General features: G+C 37.6%; 1 protein-coding gene across 1 annotated transcript in view; it reads left to right on the top strand.

The window, feature by feature from the left end:
* CTNNA3 (catenin alpha 3) overlaps positions 1-19,145 on the top strand; it is a 1,173,927-nt gene that overhangs the window by 918,117 nt on the left and 236,665 nt on the right. The gene's annotated exons all lie outside the window — the stretch shown is intronic.

The following is a 19,145-nucleotide window of genomic DNA, read 5'->3' as shown; positions in this document are numbered from 1 at the left end:
TGGTGAGTTTATGTTTTGCTCTTATTTTTAAAGTGTTACTTGCTATGTTTTTGTTAATTAAAAAAAAAAAAAACATGACTTTGGATTGCCTCAGCCCCGACCGTTGAGGTCATTTTGGGGAGTGAACCAGTGGATGGAAGATATTTCTTTCTGTCTGCTCTTCTCTCTGTAAATCTGTCCATCTAATAATAATAGTAATAATAAAAATCTGTTTTAAAAAATTAAGAGTCTTTTTATCTGAGGGGCAGAGTTGAGTGGGGGATTGAGAGAGAGGGAGAGAAAAAGAGAGAGGTACAAGGAGATGGATCTTGGCTGCCGTTTCAGTCCTACTCAAACCCCGCTGCAGTTCAGCTGGGACCATAGCCAGGAGCCAGGAGCTCAGTGTGGGTCTCCCACATGGGTTGCAGAGATCCAGCTACCTGATCCATCAATACTGCCTCCCAGAGTGTACATTAAGAAGAAGTTAGATTCAGAAGTTGAGCATGTCGTCAAACCCAAGAACTCTGATAAGAAGCAAAGCCATTGCAACTGGAATCTTAACTAGTAGGCAAACCATAGGCTCTGTTGTACGTTTAAAATCCGTTTATTGGTTTTACAGACAAATGGAGAGATAGAGATGGCTCAACACACACACACACACACACACACACACAGAGTACCATCTCCTGGTTTACTCCCCAGATTTCCACAACAGGGAGGGCTGGTCCAGGCCTAACCCAAGAGGCTGAAATCCAATCCAGATCTCCCATGTAGGTAACAAGTGTGCAAATACTTGAATTATTGCCCACTGTCTCCCACATTTGCAGAAATTTAAAATCAAATCAGAAGCTGTGACTCCAGTCTAGGCACTCCAATATGAGATCCTGGCATCCCAAGAAGCACCTTACCCACTATACTGAGTTTGTGTTTTTGAATTATTAATCCCTAAAATGACTGTTTCAGAAATAAAACCTCTAAATCAAACTCTCTCAGGCAAGAGCATTTGTATTGATTCAGTGAATTTTGTTAAACCTTAAACAATTGAAAGTCGTTTAACGAATATCAATAATTATCACTTTTAATTTACTGAATAATATTTAAAAACCAAATCAAAGATTGGATTTGCATAATAAAGATAAAGTTACCAGAAATATACAAAGTATGATCAGTTCAAACAAGGAGAAAACAGCACCCATCTTTAGGACCTGACCATTCTCTCTGGAACAATATGAATATTTTCATAAAACTTCATCTGATAAATGAGCCACCTTTTCTTTTGCAACAAAATGCACAGTTCAAGCAAGATGTTTAAAGCATAAAAATTCTGCCACCTACAGTATAAACAAAGGTATGATTTAGATATGTGTTTCAGTGAAAACACTGCTCAAACAGGAGATGGGAGATTAGTGCTGCAAAGTAGAGCGGCAGCTCGGTGACCCGCACCCTGTTTGTTGCAGGTGTGCCTCAGGCGCCAGAGCCCGCTGTGCAGGGAACACTTAGCTCAACAGAGAGCAGTTGCTTAATGGAGCTGAGCAGCAGCCTGCGTCTCTTGCCACATTTGACAAGGAAGTTCAGTCTCAGATAGTAAACCTTATTTAGGGGACTAATGTTCTCCATTGCTGTACTTGCAAAGGATATGCTTTAGGCAATGTTGCAAAAATGATTTCTCAGAAAATAAACTGAAAATGGAGCTCAGTTCTTTAGATCAATAAATTGCAGTACCTTTGATTTTCATGAACTTCATAACTAGTGTCATGATTTGCAAATGGGAATGAAAATGTGCCTCATTTTTCTTTGTAAAACAAAAGATGGGTTTTGTCAAGTCTGAGAAAAACAGCTAATGGGGAAATAACAAATCAGAATTTAAAATATCATATATCATCTTTGTATAAGTAAATTTTAAAGTCAAATTGAACCGCTTATAGGTTTTTAAGACCAAGTAAAGGGTTGTTATATCACACAAAAAAAATTTGTAGAACCATATCTACAAACATTGTCTCCAATTTTTAGAACAGCCCCAATTGTTAAGCTTTAGTATGCTTCCTTTTAAATTAACTTCACATGTATAAGTGACATGTAAACAATTTTGGAGAGTGTAATTAAAAATAACTTTAATTCTTTTTTAAAGATGTACTTATTTTTATTGCAAAAGTCAGATATACAGAGAGGAGGAGAGATAGAGAGGAAGATCTTTCTTTTGATGATTCACTCTCCAAGTGACTGCAAAGGCTGGAGCTGCACTGATCTGAATCCAGGAATCTGTAACCTCTTCCGGTTCTCCCATGTGGGTGCAGGATCCCAAGGCTTTGGGCCATCCTCAACTACATTCTCAGCCCACAAGCAGGGAGATGGATGGGAAGCAGGGCCGCCGGGATTAGAACTGGTGCCCATATGGGATCCCAGCGCATTAATCACCGCAACAGGCCAAAAAATAATTTTAGTTCTTAAGAAGTTTTGTAAGATATAATTAAAGCGTGCTTACTTCATCACGTATTTCTTTTTTGAAAAATGTATTTATTTTTAATTGGAAAGGGAAATCAAATTTATGGAGAGGATTTCTTTTTCTTTTTTTTAAAGATTCATTTTAGTTTTATTTGAAAGCCAGACATACAGAGAGGAGAAGAGACAGAGAGGAAGATCCTTCGTATACTAATTCACTCCCCAAGCGGCCGCAAAGGCTGGAATTGAGCCAATCTGAAGCTAGGAGCCCAGAGCCTCCTCCTAACCTCCCACACAGGTGCAAGGTCCCAAGACTTTGGATCATCCTCAACTGCCCTCCCAGGTCACAAGCAGGGAGCTGGATGGGAAGTGGAGCTGCGAGGATTAGAACTGGCCCCTGTTTGGGATCCCGGGGCATGTTCAAGGCAAGGACTTTAGCTGCTAGGCTGCCACACTGGGCCCCAAGAGAGAGGATTTCTTTATGAGCATCTAAGTCACTTTAAATAATTATTACTGTGCAATTTTACAGACAGGAAAAAGGTCACTTGTTTAGCAAAAACTGTTCTGGCTTTCTGTTTTTCACTAATTATGCAATTTCACAACATTTTTTTTCATATAATGTGGAAATAATCATGAAATTTAATTCAGAGAGAAGTTGTGAAGATTAACTCTATTAATACATGCTTGAAACTTTTCCTGGTTCATACATATTCAGCAATTGTTAGCAATATTTTAATTTTTAAAATACTATTTACTTGCATCTACTGGAAAGGTGGATTGGGGGAAACAAAGACCATGGATATCTTCCATGTGCTTGTTTACTTGCCAAATAGCCACAGCAACTGAGAGGAGGACAGGCAAAAGGCAGAAGGAACCCGAACCTACATCTCGGTCTCCAACATGGGTGGTAGGGGCTCAAAACCTTGAGTCAACATATGTTGCCTGCTAGGATGCGTTAGCAGGAAGATGAATAGCATGTGGAATAGTCAGGACTTGCATTGGCATTCCAGTGGGGTTGCGGGCATTCCAAGAAGTGGCTAAACCCACCGTGTGCCACAGTGCCCACCTATGATTTTAAAAGTCTTAAACATAATTTAGGATTCAGAAATATGTAAATTCAGCTTTAATTAGTGATTCTTTTTAGCTCTGGATTTCAAGCTCACTAAGTCACTTGCCTTCAGAAGCCCACTTGTTTTTGAGATGTACTATTAGTTGCAGAGATTTTAGGCAGATAGACTATCAGCCACTAATTTATTTTGAATCTCCATTATAATTCTTTGAACCAAATATTACTATCTGTCACCCAAGGTCAGACAACTTCTCATGTTTTTGGCAGTGTATATACTTGCAAGAAATTGTGGTGAGATGATTTTATAGCAGCATCCTTCTATTACATCCTTATATGTGCTAGTATGAAATCATAGAATTTTGCACCTCAGATCTTGTTTCATTATTCAGTGAAGGAATCATAGAATTTTGCACCTCAGATCTTGTTTCATTATTCAGTGAAGGAAGTACAGTTTAGTTGAAAAACAATAAATTAGACACGGCCATAAATTCCAATCCTGACGCTTATCATTGGCTAAGTCCTTCTGTGCTGCAGCATGAAGTGCTTCACTGAAAAGCACCTGTGGCAGACACAGTTATTTGGCTTTTTGTGTTGGTAATAATCAGATTATGTTATTATCAGCCTCTGTTTTATACAACTTCTTTTGTAGAAACCCAAAGAGTAATTTTAACTGTTATAACAGATTTACATGCTATCTAAAAGTGATAAAATGAAAATGAATGCAATTGATAATAACTTAAATACCTAGAAGGATTGTGTTATTCTAAGTTGGACAGAATACTTAAAGTGACATAATAATATAGTTTGTCAGTATTTGTATATGATATATGTAGGAGAGAGAAAGAGAATAAACACTGAATGTTATATTATCTGGTTACAGAATGAAAATTTAGCTTTTATATACATTACAACTTTTTCTCCTCATTTTATCTTCAAACCTATAGATGCTTTAGTCCATTACAAAATACATCAAGCTATATTTGTTGTACTGCTGATAAAAATATGCACCATTATGGCATTCATTTCTTTGCTATTTATTTATTTATTTATTTATTTTATTTTTGTTGGAAAGTCAGATACACAGAGCAAAGGAGAGACAGAGAGGAAGATCTTTATCCGCTGGTTCACTCCCCAAGTGCTGGAACAGAGCAGATCTGAAGCCAGGAACCTGTAACCTCTTCCAGGTCTCCCATGTGGATGCAGGGTCCCAAGGCTTTGGGCCATCCTCGACTGCTTTCCCAGGCCACAAGCAGGGAGCTGGATTGGAAGTGGGACTGCGGAAATTAGAACTGGCACCCATATGGCATTCCGGTGATGCAAAACTAGGACTTTAGCTACCAGGCTACCATGTTGGGCCTTTGTTTCTTTGTTTTTTTATTCTTCTCTTTCCCTATTATGTAGAAAGCTAACATCAGCACTGGTTGTGGCACATCTGGTTCAAAAGTTCTCTAGGATGCATGCTTAGGAGTACATGACAAGACTTCAAGTCTCTACCCTACAGGGCTAGATACTTAGCCCAGCATTCACCATGCCTGTTAAGATTTCCATATCATAAATTGGAGTACCTGGATTTAGTTTCTGACTCTGCTTCCTGCCTCCACCTGCTTGATAAGGCAGAACAAGGAAGACAGAGTGATGCTCCAGAACTGGCTCCCTACCTGGGTTGACTTCCTTGTTCTTGGCTGCAGCCTGGCCCACTTCTGGCTTTTAGGGCCAGTTGGGTAGTAAACTTGAGTTTACAGTGTCTGTCCCCCTCTCTCTCTCTGGCTCTGAGTCTCAAACATATACATAAATAATTTAGAAAAATAAGATGTATTTTGTAACATGACCTTGAGTTTGTGTTTGTCTAGGGTTACATGGTTACACAGTGTTGTTGATTGTTGGGAAGAATACCCACACACGAAGTGCCCTTCTCACCACCTCATATCAGGGCCATGCTGTCAGGATGGTTTATAACTAGTGAGGTTAACCTTCTTCACATGGATAGGATAACATTTAAGATAACACAAAGTATGTCTCCCTCCTTTATAGTATTAACTAAACTAATAGATATTTGGAAGGGATTGTTTAGTAGCCTTATAAGTCCTTTGCTCCTAAGTTTAACCATTTATTTTAGTTCCTTATTTTATTATTCTATACCTGAGTGTATAATTTTATTTTACTATTTTTAATTGTTCAACTTTCTTGAACAAAATATTGAATCTGTTTTCTTGTGCTTTCCTTTTTTAATTAACTTCTTTTTATATTTTCCATCTCTTATTTTTGGTATCTCATTTTGTATAATTCTGTCAAATCTGCTTTGCCATTTACATATTCAAACTGTTTTCCTTTGAGTGGAAAACACAACATATCTTCAAAAATTAATGGCATATTGTGAAAAAAAATTGTGGATTTAAAAACTGTTTTACAAATTGTTTTGTGACAAAATAAGTTTAATTCTATTTTTCCAGAAACCTTTTGTAGTATCCCACAATTTTTCTGTATGAATAGATGTGTACATGTAATCAGTGTATTGCTTTTAAGATGTGGCTAGTTTACACTAATGACACAGGCTTAATGCTCCTTTAAATAAAGAGTCCCGTGAGTCAGAAGTGAATAGGACCCAAAGAGAAGAGAGGAGGAGAAGAATTCTTAGAATTGTGAAATAAATAAATATATAATTAAAATAAAATAGGAAGAAAAGCTTCAGTTTTGCCACTGAAAAGCCAGATATGAGACCAGCCACATAACTCAATGGTTAAATACTCATCTTGTAAACATCAGGCTCCCAAATAGGCAATGGTTCATGTCCTGGCTTCTCCACTTCCCATCCAGCTCCCTGCTTGTAGCCTGGGAAAGCAGTCAATGACGGCCCAAAGCCTAGGCACCCTGCATCCATATGGGAGACTTAGACAACCGTCTGGGTTCTGGCTTCAGATCAACTCACTTGCCACTGTGGCCACTGGGAAGTGAAGCAGCCGGTGGGAGATCTTCCTCTCCTTCCTTCCAGAAATCTGATCTGCCTTTCCAATTAAAATAAATAAATCTTTAAAAAGCTAGGCATGTTAACTGTGGAAATTAATGTAAAAATAATAAAAGGTATAATTATTTCATACGCGGCTTGTGCTACCTGTAAAACTACCCTATTATGTATGTAACTTTGTGATTTTTTTCATAATTTAATATGTTATATATTATATATTATTAATATGCGTAAGTAGTTTAAAAAGATTGCATTGCTAAGTGATGTGTCAGTTAATTTATAACTATTTCATTATTTCTTTCTGGTAAGTTTAGCTTTTCTGAAGCTGTGACTAATGTTACTCTTTCAACAAATACATAGGAGTTATAATCTATCTTCAAAACAAAAGTGTTTTCAGACTTGCCTCCAACTACCTGCCCTCTAGTCCGTTTTAGGAACTACCTCTGCTTCGCACAGAGGTAATCTCCTCTAACATGTCTTGAATGCTGGGCTTTCTCAGTTCAATACCACTGCAAATCAAGTAATTTCCTTTGTGGTTGTATTAATGAAACAAGCAGAAAATGCCATTTCTTGACTGGATTAATTAAAGTGCAGTTCATTACTAGTTGCAGAAGTTGGTTGCAATAGAAATTCTGTGAGTGATGGCGGATGTTATTTCTCTTTATTTGGAATTTGAACGACAGTGTATTCTTGTGACATAAATCTACTTTCAGATTCTACAAAACTACTCTCAGTCTTCATCCTGGGAAGTTGTACTTAGGGCCCTACACAGCCAATGGCAAAAGTACGGTGGGAGGTGGGATGAGAATCACAAGATCTCTAACACATACAACTGAGACCCAAAATGGTTAAGAGTGGAGAGGAAGATATGTTGATTCTTTAGGATCTAAAAATAAGTAAATAAGTGAATAAATATATAAATGTTCATTCACTTGAAAGTTAGAGTTGCACACAGAGAGAGAGAAACTGATCCACTCCCCCAAATGGGCACGATGGCCAGTGCCAAGACAGGTGGGAATCAGTAGCCTGGGGCTCCATCTGTTTTCTGAGTGTGAAGTGTGTAAGCACTGGAGTTATCAGCTGCTATTTTCCCAGTTCCATTAGTGGATTGATATGAGAGCAGTTGGGATTGGACCCAGCATTCATCCCGGGATGCCAGCATTGCAGGCCATGGCTTCACATGCTGTGCCACAATGTGCCTGCATTTGAGAGATTTTCAATAATAACAAGTCAGTATTTACAAGAATGACTTTATTAACTGACTATTGGTTGTTGGTTATTATTTTTCTGGCCCTATGTGAACTGTCATGATGAAACTGTCTATTTTAGGAACTGACATTAAAAAATATGACAGCTGAAGAAAATCATTATTTTGCTTGGTGAAATAATTAGAAAAGAAACCAAACAATGCTAAGCCCCAAGAAATATTGTCTGAGTCACATACTTTGCTTTCTCACAAGCTTCTTTTGGATTTCACTTGCAGGTGCTTTTTAAAAAAGTATTCTTGAGAACTAAGGTGTAACCATAAGTTCAAATTTGTCACTCAACAGATTCCTTACTTCAGGGAATTGTAGTGGTTAAAGAAACACTTTAGACTTTAATATAATGCTGTTCATTCATTAATTAGCCTTTTAGTCTTTACTCTTGTGATACTTCATAATTATCTGAATTTTCATTCCTTTTTAAGTCATGCAGATAAATCCTTGGGGCCAAACAAGACTTTTACAATTTCCTTTAATATTAGCTCATGAGAATTATGTAGCTTTAATTTCACCTCTCATGATGAATCTCGTTATAAAAATAGCAAACATAGCAAAAATAAATGTCATTTTATTAATTCAAAGTTTGCACCTTCAGCTATCATGTCAGATGGTTTCCATATTTGTCTCATTATTTTGCTAATGTTGTGCTACTTATGCTGTCTTATACTCTCTTGAATTGCTACTATTATAAACTGATTTTTTGATAATTATTATTTTTAAATGACTTTAAATTTGTGATTTACATTTGAGGTGCCTAATGCAACTCTAAGCCAAGTATATACATTTTTTTCAAAGATTTATTTATTTTTATTTGAAAGGCAGATTTACAGAGAAAAGGAGAAACAGATATCTTCCGTCAGCTCTTTTACTTGCCAAGAGGCCTCAGTGACCAGAGGTGGGCTGATCAGAAGCCTGGAGCCTGGAGCTTCTTTCAGGTCTTCCAAACGGGTGCAGGGACCAAAAGACTTTAGCCATCTTCTGCTGCTTTTTTTAGGCCACAAGCACAGAGCTGGTTAGGAAGTGGAGCATCGGAACATGGACCAGTGCTCATAAAAAGGGCCAGTGTCACAGGCATAGGATCAGGATGCTATGCCACTGTACCAACCCCTGTGCCAAATATGTTAAAGTCAACTCTACATTTCCAGATTTCTGGTATTCATCCTTTGGTTTTTGAATGTAATGGCCACATCATACATTTTAGGATAATAACACCAAAATGTAAACACTTGGAAATTTGTCTCTCTTGGATAGGGAGAGCAGTTATGCATTGAGAACTCTACTCACCATCTCCTTCTTTCCTGATTTTGGTTATGTTCAAACATGGAGCTCAGCTGCTGTATCCATTTTGCAATCATACAGTGGCAAGCCTGGGGATGGAGGACAATACGCTAAAGGCTGCAAAGTAAAGCAACAGAAGGGTCTCCATATTGTTGGACTATTGCCTCCATATCAATTGCCCAACCATGCCATGATTATTGAGGACGACAAGAAATATTTCTTGTGAAAGGTGCTGTGACCTGGGTAATATTTTCTAGCAGTGAAAGCATCTGAAGTTGGCCTTGAGCATGCTTGGTGCTCTTTAGAAGTAATGGGATGTAAACATAAGTGACAGGTGTCTAAGCAAGGGACAAGAGACTGAGTAATTTTGGTACTTTTGTAAAATTTGCTGTTTAATAAGTACAATTCATTCTTTAAAATATGCAATTAAGTAGCTGCCAAAATTGGATTTTCAAAATGTCCCTACTTCAGATTTATGATTCTATGATTTCATCAAAATTGTTTAAGTTATTACTTCGCTCTTTAATTTTTTAAAGTTTTCTTGAAAGGCAGAATTAGGAACAGGATGACAGAAGGCAAGAAGAAGAGAGGGAGAGCAGGAGTGAAGGAGGGAGGGAGGTAGGGAGAGATTTTCCATCGAATTGTTCACTACCCAGTATGTGCAAGTTCTGGGCTGGTCAAGATCAAAACCAGAACTTGAACTTCATCTGGATGTCCCGCATGGATGGCAGGGCTTCAGGTACTTTGGTTGTCTTACACCGCCTTCACTGGCATTAGCAGGGAGCTGGATTGGAATTATAGTGAACAGAACTCCAGCTGTCACTCATATGGGATGACGAGGTCACAGTAGATTAACATGCTGCATCACAGTGCTCACCATTATTGTATTTTTTAATTGGAATCTTTATAGCCCATATAGTTCTACTCTTTTCTATTCAGCGTGAATACACATATAAATTCACAGAATTTGCTTACATAATGTATTTTATTAGTATTTTCAATTTATTGAAATAATGAATCATCATGTATTTCTTTTCTTCAGAGCAATCAAAATTAAGAGTATACATTTCCAAAATAAAATAGGAAAGAAAAAGTATTGGTGTTGTTGGCATGGACTTCACTGAAGTTAGCACATGCCTGGGTCTTTTTCTGCTTTCAAATGAACATATTCATTGTTTTTTGCTCGCTGAGTGGCTCTGATTTCTGTTTGTTATTTGCATTTGCTAATGAAGTTTTCGAAAACCTCTTGTCTTGTGACATTTTACACCTGGGGAGAAGCTTGGCACCTATCCAACATTTTCAAAAATGTCACAGGATTTAGTGATTTGGAATCTTCTGAAATCAGCACAAGTGATCCTTCCTTGTATTATAAGCCTTATTTGGTTCCCTTCAGTTTTTTTTAAAACATTAATCAGAAAAGATCAGGATATTTTTATATCATTTGAACTTTTCCTATTTTTAAAGACCATCTAGAGATGAAATGAAAATACACTCATCATTGATAGGTACAAATCTGTGAATCTAGCACTAGGAAGAGGAGGCAGACTTTCATGTTTGCTAAGACTTCATAGTCATTTTCACATAGTGATGAATCATAAAGCAAAATTCCTTTATGGTTGTTTTCAGTTTGAGTTACAGTTAAGATAATGCACTAGAAATCATATAATTTTACCTTTATCCCATAAAATCATGAAATATCCTGACAGGGCAATTCCATCTATTTGCCTCTACTTATAAATCTCTTAAAGTCTTTTTAAATAATGAGCTAATTTCCCAGCTATATAAGCTAAATATGATCTTTGTGAATGTGGTCTTACATCTTTCCAGAATTATGCATAGTTATTCCTCTTTGGGTTGAGGTACAAAGTAGAAATATTGGTTTTGATTAGGATTAATCATTCAACAAATGTACACATTAATTATGAAGCATAGAAGTTATGTTTACATGAATAAATGCTGTGAAGAAACTTTATTGTCCTTTCCATATTTTCTGCTAAAAGCACGAGGCAGTGATAATATTAATAAGAATGTACTGTTCTCGGATGCCTTTTCTTCGCATGATTGAGACTGTGTGCCTGACAGAAGTTGGGACAATTGTCTTGTCCTTTGTGTTTAGTGATGATGTACTGACAGGTTATTTCCTGAGCAGTACCTGCTATGTGACCTGCTGTCCTTGCCTCGACAGAGCTATTTTCTAGTTGACAGAAACAGTCACTGAGAAAAGGCTTGACATTTGTGGCCTTGCAGCCTTCTGGGTTAGCTGTGTCTCTCTTGGATTCCTTCTGGCTGGAGTGATGTGTACCGATGCCTGCCTTGACTTGGTGTTAGACGCCGACACTGCTTTGTTTCAGCCTGTGTCCACAGGCGTTTCTTCCGTGCCAGCCCCCCATTGTATAGAGTCACCTTCCATATCCTTCATGAGAACCTTTTGATTTCTGTGCAGCTTCTCCCAGGCTCTCATCCGCAAAATGCAGTGAGCCTCATTCTGGATGGGCACATTGGAAAACAGAAAGAAAAGGTTGAGAAATTTCTTGCTGAGATAGAAACATCAAGATTTTTACTACTGATTAGATTTGAGAGGTAATAGGAAGGAGGAATTCCACGTGATGAGAGTATTGATCCTAATTTCTAAAGAAATGGGCAAACTTGTACCAGTAGCTACTGGAGAGTGCTTTCTCCTGTAATTGCCTATAACGAGAGGTCTAAACCAGGGGCTTTGCATTTCTTAGCTGATTCTTAGACTGTTTGAATGTTTCTCTTACAATGCTTAAGGTAATGTACTTTTGTAGTTTCAGTAATAAATGCAGGAAAAAAAGTGAGTGGATTCTTAGATTGATAAAGCACTATTTTTTTTAATTATTTATTATTTAACTTCAGTAATTACATTGTATTATGTGACACACTATTGAAATGTAATAAAATGTCAGTAAAAGCTTCGTTCTTCTATTTGAATTATAATTTTGATTCCCACAGTTCCACTATCCTATATAATATACACAGTATAGCTATTACTAGTAGATAGTAGCTATAGAGTATATATCCAAATAGATACTAGTTAGTATAGTATATATCCATATCTATATGTACTATCTATACTATGTACACTAATAGATAATATTAACAGTAGATATATTACATGCTATCCATAGTATAGATATTCTTGTAATACTGTTGATAGCCATCAAAAAGATGAATTCCTCAAGAATCTAAACAGTAATGTCAACCCACATATTTTAAATTTTGAGTATCAAGTTCTTTTGCAACTGTAGAAATGATTTCTTAACAAAATTTTGACTGCATATTCTGATTCTTCCCCCTCACTATTCTAACATTTTGTCTAACTCCACTTCAATGAAAGTAATATTGCTCTTAAAGTTCTGTGGTTTGGCCTATTTCCATGGTACCAAATGGCATATCTATGCAAATGCTTGTCAAGTCTTTCAACAGTCCCCATCCCCTTTCTCTTTCGATGATCTAACAGGTGGCTGGACAGTAAAGCTATCTCCAACTTAACATGAATGTGATAACTATCCCTGACACTTGTTTTCCCTTGACTCTTCTGTGACAGACATCAGTTCCCCCTTTCTCTAGGTACCAAGATAAAGATTCCAGTGGTCCTAGAATCCTTCATTTCTCTTATCTCTCATACCTACTCAGTAGCAGAACTTTCTACTGTAATGAAAGTTTCTGTCTCATTACCAGATGCCCCAACCTTTCATCCCCACTGCTGACATAGTCATTCAGATCTTGACATATGTCATTTTCTACTGTGCTCTTTCTCAGGACATGCCTTCCTCTTTTACCTCTATTGTTCGTTTTATATATCTGTATATGAATTATGTGCAGTGAGGATTTACAAACTTTTAACATTGCATCCTTTTATTACAATTAAATGGAATCCAAACAGAAGAAAACTGAGCTCCTTTCTTTGCAGCATGGGTTGCTTATGGGCACTCACATTAATTCCTCTCAGGCCTCCCCTGCTCTCTGTCTTCTGCCAACAGTGTATTCTGAGTCAGTTGGACATCACTATTGTAATATCATCTGAAGTTCATTGTGAACAGATGATAAAACTATACTTCAGACATGATGCAAGAGCATAGGCTTCTGAAAAATCCATGCAATTGGATCGTCTTCATAGATAAGGTTCATAAAATATGATGAAATGATGTGTATTGTCTTCTATACAATCATACCAAAAGTTTTGCTCAAAGATTATTGGCCATGTGGTTAGTTTAGGAAAATCTAATTTCCTAGAAGAGGTCATAATCTCAAAAAAAAAATCTGTCCCAAAATTGTTTTGATTATACCTTTCAGAATCTTAGGTACTTCTCAGAAGCAGTAGTGAATTACATTGTTCAAAAGCTTTGTCCTAGATAAAGTATATGATTTACTTTCTCATAGCATGATTTTATTGAAAATACCTAAACACTATTAATTAACTATGAAATCAAGAACGAAGTTTTGGCCTAGTGTTTAAATTACAGCTTTGCACAAAGTTTTGACCTTTTTCACTTTTACTACAAAAATGGATATCACAATATAAAGTTTATTACTTTTTCTGATTTAAACTGTGAGGATTTATATTTTGTGCAGTTTTAAGATATTAATTACAATAGGAAAAATTAATAAAATATGTGAGTTTGTTAAATCTATATTTGTTTCACTCCCTACAGGAAACTCTTTATGCAGCAAAGTAAAGGCATATAATAGGAGGGGGCAAATTGATATTTTTAAATTATGTTTAACTCTTTTTAAAAACTTAATTATTTGAAAGCCTGAGTGTTTATCTCTGTCTCCTCTCTGTGTCACAAACATGCATACTAACACAACACACACACATGGCAGGGGGAATAGCTGGGTCACAAACAAGTGCCCACCAGATGACAATGCCGACCTCATGATATATAGTTCCTAACATTTCACAGTAATATTGTAGCTCAATAAAAATAATTAAAAGTTCTCTTTGGAGAATAGTGACAAGTTGAAAGTAAAACTTCATTTATTCCATACATATATTGTGATTTGACTAATTCAGCTAATTCAGGAGTAACTTAATGTCTTGATGTTTTAGGTCTTTATCCTCATTTTCTTCATGTTTTGCATTTATCTCTCGGTATGATGTTTCTTGTATCCAAACAGTAGAACATAGTGGTTGAGGTTAAAGGCTCTGAATTTGAGTATCCAATTTAGAATTCTTACTCTGACACTTATACTTTCCGGTGGAAGCAAAGGAAACCTGGCAGTTTGTGCTTACAAGCTCTCTGTAACACTTTTGGAAGGGGATGAGTAGAATAATTAATAAATAAATAATAAGCAAACAAACAAACAAATAAATAAATAAATGAATCATACAATAAGAGACACAGAAACTTTTGTGTCAACATCAGTGCCTAATACACCGATGATGGTCATGGAAAGTTTCGCTGAGAAACTGTGGATCTGAAAGAAGATTAGAGAGTTTCCAATAGGGGAAATAGCTTAGAGATAGTCATGGACACCTGGACAGAGAAACCTGGACTTCGAAGAGCTTGGATTAACTTCTTTATTCTCCCCCAAGGGATTGCCAGTAGGATGTGAGGAGTCCTTTTAATACCAGAGGTCACGAAACATGGACTCCTCTTACTATATGCTTTTTCACCTTACAAACCACAACTTCCTTAAGGATTAACTTTCCTCTAGACTTCTTTCTATGGCCCAAGATATTCCCTGAATATTGAAATGCATTTTGCTACAAGATCTTGGAGCATGGTTTCCTTTCCAGTTTTCTCTTACATTCAAGTTGAATGTTTTTCTTTTCTTTTTTTTTAATAATTTTTTCCTGTAATTATTTTATTTTGATAATCTTTGCATGGTTGATTAGGGTACAAAGGGTCAAGGGCTACAGGAAGGTGGGTAAGACCATTGTTTCCACATTATTATTATTATTATTATTATTATTATTATTATTATTATTATTTTCTGTATCTGTGTTAAGGGGTGAGATAAAAGGAGAAGCCCCACCCAGCCTCCCACCCATCCCAGGTCACCGTTGTGGGGCATGCTCCAACTAACTTTTGTTAGTTCAACAGTTCTGAATTGCTGCCAATCTCACGATTCCAAGCATGATGAGAATCCACTCACTGACACAGTCCACCTTAGAGTCTTCTTTTGCCCAGATTTTCTCTGCCAGCATGTGGCTGGGGTAGATATCGATTTGTTCTATCCTCCATCCTGTAGTGGTAGCAGGTGTCCTCTGCAGGTTCCTATGGTCTGCCAATCCTTCATGTGCACCTGGAGGCTCAGATTTGACACATGAAAGCTGCACTTCTCTTCATGGTTGGAGTTCTAAGATCAGCAATTCAGCTGGAGGGATCCCCAAAGAAACTTTGTCTGAGGTGATCCCAGACCTGAATGTTGTATTTGCATGCCAATACAGGGTCCAGCACAGTCTGTCACCCCAATCAGCTTTTGCACATGCTGGTGGTTGCAGTTGCTGGGTCAGTTCTGTCATCAGCCCTATCCTCTACACAAATCAGTGGGTGTCACAGTCCAGCCTGATCCTGCCCACTACAGCTCTGGCCTTCAAGTACACCAGCAGGAGCTGCTGCCTAGTTGGGGCGACTCCTGTTAACCCTCACCAGGCTTCCCCATGCCCTGGTTCCCGTGCTTGTCAGTATGTACAGCAGACTGCTCCAGTCTGTCCCACATCCCGATTAGCTCTCATGTCAATGGGTACTGAAGCCTAGTTCAACCCAACCAGCCCCACTATCCAGCCCACACACATGCTGGTAGGTGCCATTCTGTCTAGCCATGGCTGCCCCAGTCCTGGTTTTCATGCTGTCCAGTGGGAGTGGCAACCCAGGAGGGAGGTACCCTCTGCTTCCCTACTGGACCCACTCCCACATCATGCACTCTCCAGGTGGTTCTGCAGTTTACCTTGACAGAAGTAGCCTCCTGTGCCAGCATCTGCAAGCTGATATTGCAGCAAAGCCCAGCCAACCCTCACCCACTCTGACCTATGCTTGCACCAGTAGGAATAGTCAGCACAGCCTGACTTTCCTGATCCTTGCAGTGAACATATTATATGATGTCATATTATATATAAATCATATTTTATTGAAACTTGGGTAAATTATGGTTGGAAAACAAATTTGTCAATGTTTTTCTTCTTTCTGTGTTGCCATTAGCTGGCTACTTAATTGTTCTTCGTGCTTGTGTTTTCCTGAAAGTGTGACGAATTTTGATTCCTGTAGTTTTTTTGTTTCGTTTCGTTTTGTTTTGTTTTAGAAAGAATGCTTTTGTGTGTCAGTAATGCTGTAAGTATAGTTTTGTCAAACTTCATATCTTTGTCAAATGGTTTAGAATGATATACTGCCATGGTTTCAATGATCTGTGATTTCTTTTAAAGTTTATTGTATGGATGCAGTTGGCTCTTTTCATCTGATTATTGTTCACACACACACACACACACTGATCTTTTGTCTATAGTCCCAGAAACTCCATCCCAATCTGCCATGTGATGGCTAGGGCCCAAACACTTGGGCCATTTCTGCTGCTTTTCCAGGTTTATTAGCTTGGAAGTGGAGCTTTCAGAACTCGCACCAGTGGTTTTATTAGACGTTAGTCATTTGGGGAGAAGCTTAACTCCATGTACCACAACGCAGACCCCTACTCTGTTCGTTAGAATGGTAGTTTTGTGGATAATTCTCTATTCTCTGAGAACCTGAAGGTGATGTGCATCTCTTGGACATGTTTTCTTGAGAAAATAAAACCTCCTCTCTCAACACCATAGGTTGTTAAGGTTTTCTGATTTTGCTTGAATGCTCCCATAAGCTTACATAGGAATGTTATTTGTGGTTTTTTTTTTAAAGATTTATTTATTTTTATTACAAAGTTAGATATACAGAGAGGAGAGACAGAGAGGAAAATCTTCTGTCTGATGATTCACTCCCCAAGTGATCGCAATGATCGGTGCTGTGTCGATCCAAAGCCAGGAGCCAGAAACCTCTTCCGGGTTTCCCACGCGGGTGCAGGGTCCCAAAGCATTGGGCCATTCTCGACTGCTTTCCCAGGCCACAAGCAGGGAGATGGATGGGAAGTGGAGCTGCTGGGATTAGAACCGGCACCCAAATGGGATCCCGGTGCATTCAAGGCGAGGACTTTAGCGCTGCCGGGCCCGAATTGTTATTTTTGGTTCTTTCCAAATATGAGCAAAACCTAAATCAAACTGAAATTCAGGCTGGCTGTGTTTCATTGTGTATACATTTTTGTATGGCATTGTATGTACATTCAGTTGTTTGTTCATTCATTCTGTCACTAAATTCAGGTGACTAGGTGTTTAGGATACAAACAAGATAAGATTTTAAGAGACCACTAAGAACTTGTCAATGGTTTAGCAACATAATTAACTGCTAACTTATGTAATATTTTATTAAATATCTAGTTTATGACAGATGTTATTATATGCATTGCTAAGAGCAAATGCCATTAATAAGATTACATGTAAAATGCATCTGAAGGCTGAGCAGCATATGGGCATCAGAAGGATACTGTGTAGTCTCAAACATGAAAAGATGACAGCTTGAGTACATATTTAGGTGGACAGGATTAGGAAGAATTGGAAATCTTAAAAAAGTTATTAGAGTTTTTTCAATGATGACTAAATGCCAAGGTAAAACATTTCTATGATTTGATTATGGTTTATCCTCTAAAACTCAGGTTGGAATTTTGTTTTACCAGTTGGAGATCATCAGGGGACTTTTGCAGATGATGTGGGCTCTACTTACATGAATGGGTGATTCTAATGAGTCTGATATGAAGTCAGTTTGGGTAGGTCCTGTATGCTCAGTCTCTTACAACTGTGGTATTTTGTGCTGCTCCAGACCTCTTCCAGAAGGGAGGTCATCACTGTGTTCTGTACCTTGACCTTGAAACAGACATGTAAGACAAAATAAAACTTTTCTTTCTAAAGTAGTCTATACTGCATCATCAACAACACTAAGTAGACTAAGACAAGCATAGTAGAAAATGTTTCTGAGTAGAAAAACATATTGTTAGTGTCTATGTAAATGTTCAGATAGAGTTTTTAATGCTTTGAACTATTCGACTGCAGTAGGCAGTTGGACACAGGAGAGACACACTTTGAGAGTCATGTTCAAGTTTATGGAGATTGTGCTATGGGCTATTTCTGCTACACAGAGTGGAGCGAATTTGCTTCCTCTTGAATGTGTTATCTCACCCTTTACGTGAGAGCATACTTGGGTGGAATCTCACTGTAGTTTTGCCTAATAAGAACTGCTATTATTCCAAAAGTTTCTGTGATGATAGCTATATCTGCACTTGTCAAAATGGTTATAACTAGTTACATGTGTCAAATTAACATTTAAATTGTAGTGTGAACCAGGAGCTGAATTTTAATGTTATTAAAGGTTAATGAGTATAAGTTTGAATAGCCACATACACTATATGACAGTTTGTGTTGGGTAGTGTACTGGAGAATGGACAAAGAATGCAGGAGATATTTCCAATAGGTATCATGAGTAAGAAGAATGGTAGAGATGACACATGATAGCAGGTGAATGAAAGAGGGGACTACAAAAAACTACTGTCCATGTAAACCAACTTTTCCCCATTCCAAGATCACAGGATATCACTAGATTCCAGGATCACAAGATATATACTATCTATGAAAATAGAGGTTTATCAATATGTATAAACTAGTTAAAATACTTCTAGCTTTTTTTTCAGATTTAGAATCATTGTACTGATGTGTTCCTAGCCTGTGACTTCACATGGGACAGAGGCATTCTCAGTGTAACGTAGTACAGTAGTTAAGATATAGATTCTGCAATTAGGCAGCCTGAGTTCAAATCTCTTGTACTATGCATTAGCAGAATGACTCTAAAGAAGAGTCTTGAATTCTGTCTGTCATTGTCAGTACTAACTGTAGCTCAGTACTGGGTTATTTCAAAATTCAAATCACCTTGAACACTTAGAAAAGCACCTTGAATGTAATAAAGAGATAATAAATACTACTCTCATTAACCTTAAAAGTAAACTTACAGAAATCTTTAATTTAAGACTTATTTTGAAACATTCAGAAAAAAGAACAATCTAGAGGCAGGGTTTGCCACTTCGATGCCAGCGTTATATATCCGATCACCAGCTGAGTTCC

Source organism: Ochotona princeps, chromosome 13, assembly GCF_030435755.1.
Source record: "Ochotona princeps isolate mOchPri1 chromosome 13, mOchPri1.hap1, whole genome shotgun sequence".
Lineage (NCBI taxonomy): Eukaryota > Metazoa > Chordata > Mammalia > Lagomorpha > Ochotonidae > Ochotona > Ochotona princeps.
Note: the sequence above shows the minus strand (reverse complement) of the source record. Positions and strands in the feature narration are given on the sequence as shown.